Below are 14,328 nucleotides of genomic sequence, written 5' to 3'. Positions count from 1 at the left end.
TGTGCAGAGCGAGTTGTTTCTTAGCTTCCCAAAGAGCTGGAAGCAAGATGCTGTGGGGCCCAACTCGCCCTTTGGAAAGAAGCCTGCACGTTGTGCCTTTCAGCTCTAGGGCAAAGTAGCACTCCCAGAGCAGAAGTCCTACTTCAGCCAGATCAGGCCTGCAAAGAAACTGCGTTTCACAGGCCTTTGGAAGAGATGTTCCCGGTAGGCTGTAAGAGCACTGTGCAGAGCGAGTTGTTTCTTAGCTTCCCAAAGAGCTGGAAGCAAGATGCTGTGGGGCCCAACTCGCCCTTTGGAAAGAAGCCTGCACGTTGTGCCTTTCAGCTCTAGGGCAAAGTAGCACACCCAGAGCAGAAGTCCTACTTCAGCCAGATCAGGCCTGCAAAGAAACTGCGTTTCACAGGCCTTTGGAAGAGATGTTCCCGGTAGGCTGTAAGAGCACTGTGCAGAGCGAGTTGTTTCTTAGCTTCCCAAAGAGCTGGAAGCAAGATGCTGTGGGGCCCAACTCGCCCTTTGGAAAGAAGCCTGCACGTTGTGCCTTTCAGCTCTAGGGCAAAGTAGCACACCCAGAGCAGAAGTCCTACTTCAGCCAGATCAGGCCTGCAAAGAAACTGCGTTTCACAGGCCTTTGGAAGAGATGTTCCCGCTAGGCTGTAAGAGCACTGTGCAGAGCGAGTTGTTTCTTAGCTTCCCAAAGAGCTGGAAGCAAGATGCTGTGGGGCCCAACTCGCCCTTTGGAAAGAAGCCTGCACGTTGTGCCTTTCAGCTCTAGGGCAAAGTAGCACACCCAGAGCAGAAGTCCTACTTCAGCCAGATCAGGCCTGCAAAGAAACTGCGTTTCACAGGCCTTTGGAAGAGATGTTCCCGGTAGGCTGTAAGAGCACTGAGCAGAGCGAGTTGTTTCTTAGCTTCCCAAAGAGCTGGAAGCAAGATGCTGTGGGGCCCAACTCGCCCTTTGGAAAGAAGCCTGCACGTTGTGCCTTTCAGCTCTAGGGCAAAGTAGCACACCCAGAGCAGAAGTCCTACTTCAGCCAGATCGGGCCTGCAAAGAAACTGCGTTTCACAGGCCTTTGGAAGAGATGTTCCCGGTAGGCTGTAAGAGCACTGTGCAGAGCGAGTTGTTTCTTAGCTTCCCAAAGAGCTGGAAGCAAGATGCTGTGGGGCCCAACTCGCCCTTTGGAAAGAAGCCTGCACGTTGTGCCTTTCAGCTCTAGGGCAAAGTAGCACACCCAGAGCAGAAGTCCTACTTCAGCCAGATCAGGCCTGCAAAGAAACTGCGTTTCACAGGTCTTTGGAAGAGATGTTCCCGGTAGGCTGTAAGAGCACTGTGCAGAGCGAGTTGTTTCTTAGCTTCCCAAAGAGCTGGAAGCAAGAGGCTGTGGGGCCCAACTCGCCCTTTGGAAAGAAGCCTGCACGTTGTGCCTTTCAGCTCTAGGGCAAAGTAGCACACCCAGAGCAGAAGTCCTACTTCAGCCAGATCAGGCCTGCAAAGAAACTGCGTTTCACAGGCCTTTGGAAGAGATGTTCCCACTAGGCTGTAAGAGCACTGTGCAGAGCGAGTTGTTTCTTAGCTTCCCAAAGAGCTGGAAGCAAGATGCTGTTGGGCCCAACTCGCCCTTTGGAAAGAAGCCTGCACGTTGTGCCTTTCAGCTCTAGGGCAAAGTAGCACACCCAGAGCAGAAGTCCTACTTCAGCCAGATCAGGCCTGCAAAGAAACTGCGTTTCACAGGCCTTTGGAAGAGATGTTCCCACTAGGCTGTAAGAGCACTGTGCAGAGCGAGTTGTTTCTTAGCTTCCCAAAGAGCTGGAAGCAAGATGCTGTGGGGCCCAACTCGCCCTTTGGAAAGAAGCCTGCACGTTGTGCCTTTCAGCTCTAGGGCAAAGTAGCACACCCAGAGCAGAAGTCCTACTTCAGCCAGATCAGGCCTGCAAAGAAACTGCGTTTCACAGGCCTTTGGAAGAGATGTTCCCACTAGGCTGTAAGAGCACTGTGCAGAGCGAGTTGTTTCTTAGCTTCCCAAAGAGCTGGAAGCAAGATGCTGTGGGGCCCAACTCGCCCTTTGGAAAGAAGCCTGCACGTTGTGTCTTTCAGCTCTAGGGCAAAGTAGCACACCCAGAGCAGAAGTCCTACTTCAGCCAGATCAGGCCTGCAAAGAAACTGCGTTTCACAGGCCTTTGGAAGAGATGTTCCCGGTAGGCTGTAAGAGCACTGTGCAGAGCGAGTTGTTTCTTAGCTTCCCAAAGAGCTGGAAGCAAGATGCTGTGGGGCCCAACTCGCCCTTTGGAAAGAAGCCTGCACGTTGTGCCTTTCAGCTCTAGGGCAAAGTAGCACACCCAGAGCAGAAGTCCTACTTCAGCCAGATCAGGCCTGCAAAGAAACTGCGTTTCACAGGCCTTTGGAAGAGATGTTCCCGGTAGGCTGTAAGAGCACTGTGCAGAGCGAGTTGTTTCTTAGCTTCCCAAAGAGCTGGAAGCAAGATGCTGTGGGGCCCAACTCGCCCTTTGGAAAGAAGCAAGCACGTTGTGCCTTTCAGCTCTAGGGCAAAGTAGCACACCCAGAGCAGAAGTCCTACTTCAGCCAGATCAGGCCTGCAAAGATACTGCATTTCACAGGCCTTTGGAAGAGATGTTCCCGGTAGGCTGAAAGAGCACTGTGCAGAGCGAGTTGTTTCTTAGCTTCCCAAAGAGCTGGAAGCAAGATGCTGTGGGGCCCAACTCGCCCTTTGGAAAGAAGCCTGCAGGTTGTGCCTTTCAGCTCTAGGGCAAAGTAGCACACCCAGAGCAGAAGTCCTACTTCAGCCAGATCAGGCCTGCAAAGAAACTGCGTTTCACAGGCCTTTGGAAGAGATGTTCCCACTAGGCTGTAAGAGCACTGTGCAGAGCGAGTGGTTTCTTAGCTTCCCAAAGAGCTGGAAGCAAGATGCTGTGGGGCCCAACTCGCCCTTTGGAAAGAAGCCTGCACGTTGTGCCTTTCAGCTCTAGGGCAAAGTAGCACACCCAGAGCAGAAGTCCTACTTCAGCCAGATCAGGCCTGCAAAGAAACTGCGTTTCACAGGCCTTTGGAAGAGATGTTCCCGCTAGGCTGTAAGAGCACTGTGCAGAGCGAGTTGTTTCTTAGCTTCCCAAAGAGCTGGAAGCAAGATGCTGTGGGGCCCAACTCGCCCTTTGGAAAGAAGCCTGCATGTTGTGCCTTTCAGCTCTAGGGCAAAGTAGCACACCCAGAGCAGAAGTCCTACTTCAGGCCTGCAAAGAAACTGCGTTTCACAGGCCTTTGGAAGAGATGTTCCCGGTAGGCTGTAAGAGCACTGTGCAGAGCGAGTTGTTTCTTAGCTTCCCAAAGAGCTGGAAGCGAGATGCTGTGGTTCCCAACTCGCCCTTTGGAAAGAAGCCTGCACGTTGTGCCTTTCAGCTCTAGGGCAAAGTAGCACACCCAGAGCAGAAGTCCTACTTCAGCCAGATCAGGCCTGCAAAGAAACTGCGTTTCACAGGCCTTTGGAAGAGATGTTCCCGGTAGGCTGTAAGAGCACTGTGCAGAGCGAGTTGTTTCTTAGCTTCCCAAAGAGCTGGAAGCAAGATGCTGTGGGGCCCAACTCGCCCTTTGGAAAGAAGCCTGCACGTTATGCCTTTCAGCTCTAGGGCAAAGTAGCACACCCAGAGCAGAAGTCCTACTTCAGCCAGATCAGGCCTGCAAACAAACTGCGTTTCACAGGCCTTTGGAAGAGATGTTCCCGGTAGGCTGTAAGAGCACTGTGCAGAGCGAGTTGTTTCTTAGGTTCCCAAAGAGCTGGAAGCAAGATGCTGTGGGGCCCAACTCGCCCTTTGGAAAGAAGCCTGCACGTTGTGCCTTTCAGCTCTAGGGCAAAGTAGCACACCCAGAGCAGAAGTCCTACTTCAGCCAGATCAGGCCTGCAAAGAAACTGCGTTTCACAGGCCTTTGGAAGAGATGTTCCCGGTAGGCTGTAAGAGCACTGTGCAGAGCGAGTTGTTTCTTAGCTTCCCAAAGAGCTGGAAGCAAGATGCTGTGGGGCCCAACTCGCCCTTTGGAAAGAAGCCTGCACGTTGTGCCTTTCAGCTCTAGGGCAAAGTAGCACACCCAGAGCAGAAGTCCTACTTCAGCCAGATCAGGCCTGCAAAGAAACTGCGTTTCACAGGCCTTTGGAAGAGATGTTCCCGGTAGGCTGTAAGAGCACTGTGCAGAGCGAGTTGTTTCTTAGCTTCCCAAAGAGCTGGAAGCAAGATGCTGTGGGGCCCAACTCGCCCTTTGGAAAGAAGCCTGCACGTTATGCCTTTCAGCTCTAGGGCAAAGTAGCACACCCAGAGCAGAAGTCCTACTTCAGCCAGATCAGGCCTGCAAAGAAACTGCGTTTCACAGGCCTTTGGAAGAGATGTTCCCGGTAGGCTGTAAGAGCACTGTGCAGAGCGAGTTGTTTCTTAGCTTCCCAAAGTGCTGGAAGCAAGATGCTGTGGGGCCCAACTCGCCCTTTGGAAAGAAGCCAGCACGTTGTGCCTTTCAGCTCTAGGGCAAAGTAGCACACCCAGAGCAGAAGTCCTACTTCAGCCAGATCAGGCCTGAAAACAAACTGCGTTTCACAGGCCTTTGGAAGAGATGTTCCCGGTAGGCTGTAAGAGCACTGTGCAGAGCGAGTTGTTTCTTAGGTTCCCAAAGAGCTGGAAGCAAGATGCTGTGGGGCCCAACTCGCCCTTTGGAAAGAAGCCTGCACGTTGTGCCTTTCAGCTCTAGGGCAAAGTAGCACACCCAGAGCAGAAGTCCTACTTCAGCCAGATCAGGCCTGCAAAGAAACTGCGTTTCACAGGCCTTTGGAAGAGATGTTCCCGGTAGGCTGTAAGAGCACTGTGCAGAGCGAGTTGTTTCTTAGCTTCCCAAAGAGCTGGAAGCAAGATGCTGTGGGGCCCAACTCGCCCTTTGGAAAGAAGCCTGCACGTTGTGCCTTTCAGCTCTAGGGCAAAGTAGCACACCCAGAGCAGAAGTCCTACTTCAGCCAGATCAGGCCTGCAAAGAAACTGCGTTTCACAGGCCTTTGGAAGAGATGTTCCCGGTAGGCTGTAAGAGCACTGTGCAGAGCGAGTTGTTTCTTAGCTTCCCAAAGAGCTGGAAGCAAGATGCTGTGGGGCCCAACTCGCCCTTTGGAAAGAAGCCTGCACGTTGTGCCTTTCAGCTCTAGGGCAAAGTAGCACACCCAGAGCAGAAGTCCTACTTCAGCCAGATCAGGCCTGCAAAGAAACTGCGTTTCACAGGCCTTTGGAAGAGATGTTCCCGGTAGGCTGTAAGAGCACTGTGCAGAGCGAGTTGTTTCTTAGCTTCCCAAAGAGCTGGAAGCAAGATGCTGTGGGGCCCAACTCGCCCTTTGGAAAGAAGCCTGCACGTTGTGCCTTTCAGCTCTAGGGCAAAGTAGCACACCCAGAGCAGAAGTCCTACTTCAGCCAGATCAGGCCTGCAAAGAAACTGCGTTTCACTGACCTTTGGAAGAGATGTTCCCGCTAGGCTGTAAGAGCACTGTGCAGAGCGAGTTGTTTCTTAGCTTCCCAAAGAGCTGGAAGCAAGATGCTGTGGGGCCCAACTCGCCCTTTGGAAAGAAGCCTGCACCTTGTGCCTTTCAGCTCTAGGGCAAAGTAGCACACCCAGAGCAGAAGTCCTACTTCAGCCAGATCAGGCCTGCAAAGAAACTGCGTTTCACAGGCCTTTGGAAGAGATGTTCCCGGTAGGCTGAAAGAGCACTGTGCAGAGCGAGTTGTTTCTTAGCTTCCCAAAGAGCTGGAAGCAAGATGCTGTGGGGCCCAACTCGCCCTTTGGAAAGAAGCCTGCACGTTGTGCCTTTCAGCTCTAGGGCAAAGTAGCACACCCAGAGCAGAAGTCCTACTTCAGCCAGATCAGGCCTGCAAAGAAACTGCGTTTCACTGGCCTTTGGAAGAGATGTTCCCGCTAGGCTGTAAGAGCACTGTGCAGAGCGAGTTGTTTCTTAGCTTCCCAAAGAGCTGGAAGCAAGATGTTGTGGGGCCCAACTCGCCCTTTGGAAAGAAGCCTGCACGTTGTGCCTTTCAGCTCTAGGGCAAAGTAGCACACCCAGAGCAGAAGTCCTACTTCAGCCAGATCAGGCCTGCAAAGAAACTGCGTTTCACAGGCCTTTGGAAGAGATGTTCCCGCAAGGCTGTAAGAGCACTGTGCAGAGCGAGTTGTTTCTTAGCTTCCCAAAGAGCTGGAAGCAAGATGCTGTGGGGCCCAACTCGCCCTTTGGAAAGAAGCCTGCAGGTTGTGCCTTTCAGCTCTAGGGCAAAGTAGCACACCCAGAGCAGAAGTCCTACTTCAGCCAGATCAGGCCTGCAAAGAAACTGCGTTTCACAGGCCTTTGGAAGAGATGTTCCCGATAGGCTGTAAGAGCACTGTGCAGAGCGAGTTGTTTCTTAGCTTCCCAAAGAGCTGGAAGCAAGATGCTGTGGGGCCCAACTCGCCCTTTGGAAAGAAGCCTGCACGTTGTGCCTTTCAGCTCTAGGGCAAAGTAGCACACCCAGAGCAGAAGTCCTACTTCAGCCAGATCAGGCCTGCAAAGAAACTGTGTTTCACAGGCCTTTGGAAGAGATGTTCCCGGTAGGCTGTAAGAGCACTGTGCAGAGCGAGTGGTTTCTTAGCTTCCCAAAGCGCTGGAAGCAAGATGCTGTGGGGCCCAACTCGCCCAGTGGAAAGAAGCCTGCACGTTGTGCCTTTCAGCTCTAGGGCAATGTAGCACACCCAGAGCAGAAGTCCTACTTCAGCCAAATCAGGCCCGCAAAGAAACTGCGTTTCACAGGCCTTTGGAAGAGATGTTCCCGGTAGGCTGTAAGAGCACTGTGCAGAGCGAGTTGTTACTTAGCTTCCCAAAGAGCTGGAAGCAAGATGCTGTGGGGCCCAACTCGCCCTTTGGAAAGAAGCCTGCACATTGTGCCTTTCAGCTCTAGGGCAAAGTAGCACACCCAGAGCAGAAGTCCTACTTCAGCCAGATCAGGCCTGCAAAGAAACTGCGTTTCACAGGCCTTTGGAAGTGATGTTCCCTGTAGGCTGTAAGAGCACTGTGCAGAGCGAGTTGTTTCTTAGCTTCCCAAAGAGCTGGAAGCAAGATGCTGTGGGGCCCAAATCACCCTTTGGAAAGAAGCCTGCACGTTGTGCCTTTCAGCTCTAGGGCAATGTAGCACACCCAGAGCAGAAGTCCTACTTCAGCCAGATCAGGCCTGCAAAGAAACTGCGTTTCACAGGCCTTTGGAAGAGATGTTCCCAGTAGGCTGTAAGAGCACTGTGCAGAGCGAGTTGTTTCTTAGCTTCCCAAAGAGCTGGAAGCAAGATGCTGTGGGGCCCAACTCGCCCTTTGGAAAGAAGCCTGCACGTTGTGCCTTTCAGCTCTAGGGCAAAGTAGCACACCCAGAGCAGAAGTCCTACTTCAGCCAGATCAGGCCTGCAAAGAAACTGCGTTTCACAGGCCTTTGGAAGAGATGTTCCCGGTAGGCTGTAAGAGCACTGTGCAGAGCGAGTTGTTTCTTAGCTTCCCAAAGAGCTGGAAGCAAGATGCTGTGGGGCCCAACTCGCCCTTTGGAAAGATGTCTGAACGTTGTGCCTTTCAGCTCTAGGGCAATGTAGCAAACCCAGAGCAGAAGTCCAACTTCAGCCAGATCAGGCCTGCAAAGAAACTGTGTTTCACAGGCCTTTGGAAGAGATGTTCCCGGTAGGCTGTAAGAGCACTGTGCAGAGCGAGTTGTTTCTTAGCTTCCCAAAGAGCTGGAAGCAAGATGCTGTGGGGCCCAACTCGCCCATTGGAAAGAAGCCTGCACGTTGTGCCTTTCAGCTCTAGGGCAATGTAGCACACCCAGAGCAGAAGTCCTACTTCAGCCAGATCAGGCCTGCAAAGAAACTGCGTTTCACAGGCCTTTGGAAGAGATGTTCCCGCTAGGCTGTAAGAGCACTGTGCAGAGCGAATTGTTTCTTAGCTTCCCAAAGAGCTGGAAGCAAGATGCTGTGGGGCCCAACTCGCCCTTTGGAAAGAAGCCTGCACGTTGTGCCTTTCATCTCTAGGGCAATGTAGCACACCCAGAGCAGAAGTCCTACTTCAGCCAGATCAGGCCTGCAAACCAGCTGCGTTTCACAGGCCTTTGGAAGAGATGTTCCCGGTAGGCTGTAAGAGCACTGTGCAGAGCGAGTTGTTTCTTAGCTTCCCAAAGAGCTGGAAGCAAGATGCTGTGGGGCCCAACTCGCCCTTTGGAAAGAAGCCTGCACGTTGTGCCTTTCAGCTCTAGGGCAAAGTAGCACTCCCAGAGCAGAAGTCCTACTTCAGCCAGATCAGGCCTGCAAAGAAACTGCGTTTCACAGGCCTTTGGAAGAGATGTTCCCGCTAGGCTGTAAGAGCACTGTGCAGAGCGAGTTGTTTCTTAGCTTCCCAAAGAGCTGGAAGCAAGATGCTGTGGGGCCCAACTCGCCCTTTGGAAAGAAGCCTGCACGTTGTGCCTTTCAGCTCTAGGGCAAAGTAGCACACCCAGAGCAGAAGTCCTACTTCAGCCAGATCAGGCCTGCAAAGAAACTGCGTTTCACAGGCCTTTGGAAGAGATGTTCCCGGTAGGCTGTAAGAGCACTGTGCAGAGCGAGTTGTTTCTTAGCTTCCCAAAGAGCTGGAAGCAAGATGCTGTGGGGCCCAACTCGCCCTTTGGAAAGAAGCCTGCACGTTGTGCCTTTCAGCTCTAGGGCAAAGTAGCACACCCAGAGCAGAAGTCCTACTTCAGCCAGATCAGGCCTGCAAAGAAACTGCGTTTCACAGGCCTTTGGAAGAGATGTTCCCGGTAGGCTGTAAGAGCACTGTGCAGAGCGAGTTGTTTCTTAGCTTCCCAAAGAGCTGGAAGCAAGATGCTGTGGGGCCCAACTCGCCCTTTGGAAAGAAGCCTGCACGTTGTGCCTTTCAGCTCAAGGGCAATGTAGCACACCCAGAGCAGAAGTCCTACTTCAGCCAGATCAGCCCTGCAAAGCAGCTGCGTTTCACAGGCCTTTGGAAGAGATGTTCCCGGTAGGCTGTAAGAGCACTGTGCAGAGCGAGTTGTTTCTTAGCTTCCCAAAGAGCTGGAAGCAAGATGCTGTGGGGCCCAACTCGCCCTTTGGAAAGAAGCCTGCACGTTGTGCCTTTCAGCTCTAGGGCAATGTAGCACACCCAGAGCAGAAGTCCTACTTCAGCCAGATCAGGCCTGCAAAGCAGCTGCGTTTCACAGGCCTTTGGAAGAGATGTTCCCGGTAGGCTGTAAGAGCACTGTGCAGAGCGAGTTGTTTCTTAGCTTCCCAAAGAGCTGGAAGCAAGATGCTGTGGGGCCCAACTCGCCCTTTGGAAAGAAGCCTGCACGTTGTGCCTTTCAGCTCTAGGGCAATGTAGCACACCCAGAGCAGAAGTCCTACTTCAGCCAGATCAGGCCTGCAAAGCAGCTGCGTTTCACAAGCCTTTGGAAGAGATGTTCCCGGTAGGCTGTAAGAGCACTGTGCAGAGCGAGTTGTTTCTTAGCTTCCCAAAGAGCTGGAAGCAAGATGCTGTGGGGCCCAACTCGCCCTTTGGAAAGAAGCCTGCACGTTGTGCCTTTCAGCTCTAGGGCAAAGTAGCACACCCAGAGCAGAAGTCCTACTTCAGCCAGATCAGGCCTGCAAAGCAGCTGCGTTTCCCAGGCCTTTGGAAGAGATGTTCCCGGTAGGCTGTAAGAGCACTGTGCAGAGCGAGTTGTTTCTTAGCTTCCCAAAGAGCTGGAAGCAAGATGCTGTGGGGCCCAACTCGCCCTTTGGAAAGAAGCCTGCACGTTGTGCCTTTCAGCTCTAGGGCAATGTAGCACACCCAGAGCAGAAGTCCTACTTCAGCCATATCAGGCCTGCAAAGAAACTGCGTTTCACAGGCCTTTGGAAGAGATGATCCCGGTAGGCTGTAAGAGCACTATGCAGAGCGAGTTGTTTCTTAGCTTCCCAAAGAGCTGGAAGCAAGATGCTGTGGGCCCCACCTCGCCCTTTGGAAAGAAGCCTGCACGTTGTGCCTTTCAGCTCTAGGTCAATGTAGCACACCCAGAGCAGAAGTCCTACTTCAGCCAGATCAGGCCTGCAAAGAAACTGCGTTTCACAGGCCTTTGGAAGAGCTGTTCCCAGTAGGCTGTAAGAGCACTGTGCAGAGCGAGTTGTTTCTTAGCTTCCCAAAGAGCTGGAAGCAAGATGCTGTGGGGCCCAACTCGCCCTTTGGAAAGAAGCCTGCACGTTGTGCCTTTCAGCTCTAGGGCAAAGTAGCACACCCAGAGCAGAAGTCCTACTTCAGCCAGATCAGGCCTGCAAAGAAAGTGCGTTTCACAGGCCTTTGGAAGAGATGTTCCCGGTAGGCTGTAAGAGCACTGTGCAGAGCGAGTTGTTTCTTAGCTTCCCAAAGAGCTGGAAGCAAGATGCTGTGGGGCCCAACTCGCCCTTTGGAAAGAAGTCTGAACGTTGTGCCTTTCAGCTCTAGGGCAATGTAGCAAACCCAGAGCAGAAGTCCAACTTCAGCCAGATCAGGCCTGCAAAGAAACTGTGTTTCACAGGCCTTTGGAAGAGATGTTCCCGGTAGGCTGTAAGAGCACTGTGCAGAGCGAGTTGTTTCTTAGCTTCCCAAAGAGCTGGAAGCAAGATGCTGTGGGGCCCAACTCGCCCATTGGAAAGAAGCCTGCACGTTGTGCCTTTCAGCTCTAGGGCAATGTAGCACACCCAGAGCAGAAGTCCTACTTCAGCCAGATCAGGCCTGCAAAGAAACTGCGTTTCAAAGGCCTTTGGAAGAGATGTTCCCGCTAGGCTGTAAGAGCACTGTGCAGAGCGAGTTGTTTCTTAGCTTCCCAAAGAGCTGGAAGCAAGATGCTGTGGGGCCCAACTCGCCCTTTGGAAAGAAGCCTGCATGTTGTGCCTTTCAGCTCTAGGGCAAAGTAGCACACCCAGAGCAGAAGTCCTACTTCAGCCAGATCAGGCCTGCAAAGAAACTGCGTTTCACAGGCCTTTGGAAGTCATGTTCACGGTAGGCTGTAGGAGCACTGTGCAGAGCGAGTTGTTTCTTAGCTTCCCAAAGAGCTGGAAGCAAGATGCTGTGGGGCCCAACTCGCCCTTTGGAAAGAAGCCTGCACGTTGTGCCTTTCAGCTCTAGGGCAAACTAGCACACCCAGAGCAGAAGTCATACTTCAGCCAGATCAGGCCTGCAAAGAAAATGCGTTTCGCAGGCCTTTGGAAGAGATGTTCCCGGTAGGCTGTAAGAGCACTGTGCAGAGCGAGTTGTTTTTTAGCTTCCCAAAGAGCTGGAAGCAAAATGCTGTGGGGCCCAACTCGCCCTTTGGAAAGAAGCCTGCACGTTGTGCCTTTCAGCTCTAGGGCAATGTAGCACACCCAGAGCAGAAGTCCTACTTCAGCCAGATCAGGCCTGCAAAGAAACTGTGTTTCACAGGCCTTTGGTAGAGATGTTCCCACTAGGCTGTAAGAGCACTGTGCAGAGCGAGTTGTTTCTTAGCTTCCCAAAGAGCTGGAAGCAAGATGCTGTGGGGCCCAACTCGCCCTTTGGAAAGAAGCCTGCACTTTGTGCCTTTCAGCTCTAGGGCAAAGTAGCACACCCAGAGCAGAAGTCCTACTTCAGCCAGATCAGGCCTGCAAAGAAACTGCGTTTCACAGGCCTTTGGAAGAGATGTTCCCACTAGGCTGTAAGAGCACTGTGCAGAGCGAGTTGTTTCTTAGCTTCCCAAAGAGCTGGAAGCAAGATGCTGTGGGGCCCAACTCGCCCTTTGGAAAGAAGCCTGCACGTTGTGCCTTTCAGCTCTAGGGCAAAGTAGCACACCCAGAGCAGAAGTCCTACTTCAGCCAGATCAGGCCTGCAAAGAAACTGCGTTTCACAGGCCTTTGGAAGAGATGTTCCCGGTAGGCTGTAAGAGCACTGTGCAGAGCGAGTTGTTTCTTAGCTTCCCAAAGAGCTGGAAGCAAGATGCTGTGGGGCCCAACTCGCCCTTTGGAAAGAAGCCTGCACGTTGTGCCTTTCAGCTCTAGGGCAAAGTAGCACACCCAGAGCAGAAGTCCTACTTCAGCCAGATCAGGCCTGCAAAGAAACTGCGTTTCACAGGCCTTTGGAAGAGATGTTCCCACTAGGCTGTAAGAGCACTGTGCAGAGCGAGTTGTTTCTTAGCTTCCCAAAGAGCTGGAAGCAAGATGCTGTGGGGCCCAACTCGCCCTTTGGAAAGAAGCCTGCACGTTGTGCCTTTCAGCTCTAGGGCAAAGTAGCACACCCAGAGCAGAAGTCCTACTTCAGCCAGATCAGGCCTGCAAAGAAACTGCGTTTCACAGGCCTTTGGAAGAGATGTTCCCGGTAGGCTGTAAGAGCACTGTGCAGAGCGAGTTGTTTCTTAGCTTCCCAAAGAGCTGGAAGCAAGATGCTGTGGGGCCCAACTCGCCCTTTGGAAAGAAGCCTGCACGTTGTGCCTTTCAGCTCTAGGGCAAAGTAGCACACCAGAGCAGAAGTCCTACTTCAGCCAGATCAGGCCTGCAAAGCAGCTGCGTTTCACTGGCCTTTGGAAGAGATGTTCCCGGTAGGCTGTAAGAGCACTGTGCAGAGCGAGTTGTTTCTTATCTTCCCAAAGAGCTGGAAGCAAGATGCTGTGGGGCCCAAATCGCCCTTTGGAAAGAAGCCTGCACGTGGTGCCTTTCAGCTCTAGGGCAATGTAGAACACCAGAGCAGAAGTCCTACTTCAGCCAGATCAGGCCTGCAAAGAAACTGCGTTTCACAGGCCTTTGGAAGAGATGTTCCCGGTAGGCTGTAAGAGCACTGTACAGAGCGAGTTGTTTCTTAGCTTCCCAAAGAGCTGGAAGCAAGATGCTGTGGGGCCCAACTCGCCCTTTGGAAAGAAGCCTGCACGTTGTGCCTTTCAGCTCTAGGTCAATGTAGCACACCCAGAGCAGAAGTCCTACTTCAGCCAGATCAGGCCTGCAAAGAAACTGCGTTTCACAGGCCGTTGGAAGAGATGTTCCCGGTAGGCTGTAAGAGCACTGTGCAGAGCGAGTTGTTTCTTAGCTTCCCAAAGAGCTGGAAGCAAGATGCTGTGGGGCCCAACTCGCCCTTTGGAAAGAAGCCTGCACGTTGTGCATTTCAGCTCTAGGGCAATGTAGCACACCCAGAGCAGAAGTCCTACTTCAGCCAGATCAGGCCTGCAAAGCAGCTGCGTTTCACAGGCCTTTGGAAGAGATGTTCCCGGTAGGCTGTAAGAGCACTGTGCAGAGCGAGTTGTTTCTTAGCTTCCCAAAGAGCTGGAAGCAAGATGCTGTGGGGCCCAACTCGCCCTTTGGAAAGAAGCCTGCACATTGTGCCTTTCATCTCTAGGGCAATGTAGCACACCCAGAGCAGAAGTCCTACTTCAGCCAGATCAGGCCTGCAAACCAGCTGCGTTTCACAGGCCTTTGGAAGAGATGTTCCCGGTAGGCTGTAAGAGCACTGTGCAGAGCGAGTTGTTTCTTAGCTTCCCAAAGAGCTGGAAGCAAGATGCTGTGGGGCCCAACTCTCCGTTTGGAAAGAAGCCTGCACATTGTGCCTTTCATCTCTAGGGCAATGTAGCACACCCAGAGCAGAAGTCCTACTTCAGCCAGATCAGGCCTGCAAAGAAACTGCGTTTCACAGGCCTTTGGAAGTGATGTTCACGGTAGGCTGTAGGAGCACTGTGCAGAGCGAGTTGTTTCTTAGCTTCCCAAAGAGCTGGAAGCAAGATGCTGTGGGGCCCAACTCGCCCTTTGGAAAGAAGCCTGCACGTTGTGCCTTTCAGCTCTAGGGCAAAGTAGCACACCCAGAGCAGAAGTCCTACTTCAGCCAGATCAGGCCTGCAAAGAAACTGCGTTTCACAGGCCTTTGGAAGAGATGTTCCCACTAGGCTGTAAGAGCACTGTGCAGAGCGAGTTGTTTCTTAGCTTCCCAAAGAGCTGGAAGCAAGATGCTGTGGGGCCCAACTCGCCCTTTGGAAAGAAGCCTGCACGTTGTGCCTTTCAGCTCTAGGGCAAAGTAGCACACCCAGAGCAGAAGTCCTACTTCAGCCAGATCAGGCCTGCAAAGAAACTGCGTTTCACAGGCCTTTGGAAGAGATGTTCCCGCTAGGCTGTAAGAGCACTGTGCAGAGCGAGTTGTTTCTTAGCTTCCCAAAGAGCTGGAAGCAAGATGCTGTGGGGCCCAACTCGCCCTTTGGAAAGAAGCCTGCACGTTGTGCCTTTCAGCTCTAGGGCAAAGTAGCACACCCAGAGCAGAAGTCCTACTTCAGCCAGATCAGGCCTGCAAAGAAACTGCGTTTCACAGGCCTTTGGAAGAC

This window comes from Equus caballus, chromosome 28 (assembly GCF_041296265.1).
Source record: "Equus caballus isolate H_3958 breed thoroughbred chromosome 28, TB-T2T, whole genome shotgun sequence".
Classification (NCBI taxonomy): Eukaryota; Metazoa; Chordata; class Mammalia; order Perissodactyla; family Equidae; genus Equus; species Equus caballus.
Note: the sequence above shows the minus strand (reverse complement) of the source record.